At 33.5% G+C, this 3275-nt stretch overlaps 1 long non-coding RNA gene across 1 annotated transcript; it reads right to left on the bottom strand.

The window, feature by feature from the left end:
• Positions 1-183: 183 nt before the first annotated feature.
• LOC107866375 lies at positions 184-1951 on the bottom strand. The gene is made up of 3 exons (XR_001672902.2): positions 1585-1951; positions 1328-1449; positions 184-485 (listed from the first exon to the last, which is right to left on the bottom strand). It is a non-coding gene; the product is annotated as an uncharacterized LOC107866375 (long non-coding RNA).
• Between the last annotated feature and the right edge of the window lie 1324 nt (positions 1952-3275).

Here is a 3275-nt window from a genome sequence, read left to right as displayed (position 1 = left end):
CCCCTAGATTAGCTAGCCGGTGAATATCTCTCACCATCTCCCTTTTCTCTTTGTCAACATGAGAAAGACTGCCCATAGATAATCTGCCGAGGGCGTTGGCCACCACATTCGCCTTGCCCGGACGATAGTGCAGGCTCATGTCATAATCCTTCAACAGTTCCAATCAACGTAATAAGTAGAGAATAATCAAATACCAAAATTTTGTAGCATTTATACACAAAAGGAAATTTTGTAGCACTTATACACAAAAGGATTCCAGGTATGGATGTACTAAAAGAACATGCCATATTTACTGATTTAGTACAGAACGGTGGGAAATGAAGCGAAGCATATATCTCATCAGATGAACTCTCATTGCAGCCTCGGTCCTCAATTCCCAGTTCTTTATGCTATATTCACCTTTGATTTACAAAGCTTTATATCTTGACTTGCACATCTCCACAGTCTACAGTATAGCATTTAGCATTCCCCAAGCCGGAAGAAAACTACACGACAACAACATTTTAGAGACTGATCATGAAGTATTAATCACCGGACCTTATAGCAATCCTGATTCAAAATATAAAATTAAGTTACAATAAACTTGTACGCCAAAATTAGGATTGCGCGACCCTGCTTACTTGGTCATCGAGGTAATGCAATAACTGAAAAAGAGCAAAGCAGAGGAACTTGTTCTGCAATCCATGTCTCAGTAAAATGGCTGTGAGTAAATAGTACTCCCCGTCCTAATTTATGTGACATAGTTAAAATTTCGAGAGTCAATTAAGTTTTTCTTTGACTAGAACTTTCTTCCATACCTTTTAAACATTTTAAGTTGTCAATTCTTGTGATTTAGAGTATTTTTTATGTAGTTCTCGAATATGTAAATTTGATTTAGAAATACTTAAAGCTTCTATGTCCAAAATTCACGGTCAAAATTTAGAAATTTGTATCTCAAAATTCCAACCGCGCCACATAAATAGACAGAGCGAGTAGAAAACTATTAAATCAGGATCAATACATGTATATCTAACTACTATACAAAATTCCAATGTACCTTAGCAGCTAAAACATTTAGTTAACAGATCTGAAATTAATTATCCAGAAACTACGCGATCATACTAAAACTTCATATCATAAGCAACCAGCAACGTATTCCTTCACAGAGAAATTCAACATAGCGATCATATCATATAATCAACAACAAGCATCTACAGCGTACTATTTTGTTTCCTTTTCCCCAAATAAAAGTAGCTCAAAAGCCCAGAAAACTAAATGAAACAAACTCCAAAACGTCATAAAATTGAAATGTGTATTATAAAAACAAAGCCATATTTAAGGACTATACCTGACAGTAAAAACAATGAGCAGCTTAGAAAGCGAAGGATTATCACGGAAAGTTTTAGAAAATCTCTCGATCACCGTTACTCTATGCATTTTGCTTTCAACTTACGCAGCCTTCTCTGCAACCTATTGATAGAAAATTAAACAAAAACATCCATTAGTTCGCCATAAACTTAACACACTTATACTGCTACTGCTACAAAATCTCAGAAATATCACCTTAAATTCACTTCACTGACTAATAGAGATCAAAATATATACCTGAGATTTGCTGTTGCGTAGAGAGAGGAAGAACGTGGGGGTGAGTTGTACAAAGAGAAAGATGGAGAGAGGACAGAAAAAGGGAACGTGGAAATGTGCTACTACTGAATTTTTTGGCCCCTAAGAAATGGGAAGGTGACAAGAGTAAGAGAGACAATAAGGTTCTTTGCTTAACGTGTTGCCCAAGAATTTGACACATGTATTTTGGTGGAAGGCTATGCGCATTTTTGCTCTCTTGGACCTTCCCTTCCCTCATTCCCACACCACATTTTAACTAACCACTGCTTTGATATTAACTTCTAAATTGATTGTCATATTTTCACTCCTGTTTTCATTCGGTATCCGATATTCGTATTGAAACTTGACTAATTCGAATTCCAACCATGTTATCACTGTTATTGTTCCTTTGTCATGGCCTTGCAGTGATTTCCTTATTAATTACTTTCACTAATTTATGTTAAGTGAATTATTGAGGTATTATATATTTTTTTAATAAAATTAAAAATATAAATTATAGGCAATTTTTTATTATTCTTAAATTATTCTTCTAGAAAATATGACGAACTCAAGGACCTCATTAAATGATAGAATAAATATGTAAAAAAAATTCAAACAATTCCTTTAGACTTTGAAAATTTCACTTATTTTGAACTTAGAAAAAAATCTCAATAATGCACTTAGTATGAAATGGAGGAATAACTATATTTTTTCATTGTTTTTTTTTTTTTCTTTTATGTAATTGTACTTGCATCAAAGATCTTTTAAAAATAACATCTATTTTATTTTCTCCAAGTACATTTTTATTATGCCCTAACCCAAAGTTTGCCCCGAAAACGCTCTTTAGAAACGGACTCTTATGTACTTCCCATAATATTTAGTTAGAATACTACAACATTATTAATCGATGACTAAAGGAAAAGGACAGTATTAATATTTTTCCACTCACCAAACTAATGCTAAAAAGTACATATACCAACAAGGGAAAAAAAAAAAGTGGTTTTCCAAAATAATTTTTTCAGTTTTTTTATTATGCTATTTCTTTGATTATCGTTTGTTTAGGCTATATTGTTTTGAATTAACATTATAGAGATTCGGCAATATACTGGTATGTTGTTGTTGATGTTTACTTCTCCTTTTGCTATTGTTTTGAATATACGAATAAGCTGCAAAATCATTTAGGTCCAGTAGTTCGGTAGAATCCTGAAAAACATTGTTTATCTAATTTTTGTTTATGCTTACACGTTATTTGTCAATTTTTATGAACTTGTAGTTTCGTGCAGCAATCCAACTGCAATTTGATTTCCATAGGGCAATCTACAACTTTGGAACTGTTTTGATGGGTTTACCGTAGTTGCTCCTTCTGGCTTCTGTACTTGGGAGAGTGATGGTCATTTACAGCAACCTCCTCCCCTTTCAAGTGAAAACTGAAAAAAACTTAAATAATGTGAAAGGATAAAGTGAAAGTGATGATAAACCTTCTTTTTGCACCGTTCTTTTGCAGTATGGGTTAGCGGAGGACATGTCAAGAACAAGGGAGTTGTTAATACTAAAGAGATTTCTCCTAATGAGTTGTATAGTCAGCCTGCGATTTATATTAGAACTTTGATTTGATGAGAAATAATGAATTTTCAACGTTTTAAGAAGGTCTTTCCGGCTAAGGAATGGGAAATCTTTGTTCTTTCTTTCAAAGT

Source organism: Capsicum annuum, chromosome 3, assembly GCF_002878395.1.
Source record: "Capsicum annuum cultivar UCD-10X-F1 chromosome 3, UCD10Xv1.1, whole genome shotgun sequence".
NCBI lineage: Eukaryota > Viridiplantae > Streptophyta > Magnoliopsida > Solanales > Solanaceae > Capsicum > Capsicum annuum.
Note: the sequence above shows the minus strand (reverse complement) of the source record. Positions and strands in the feature narration are given on the sequence as shown.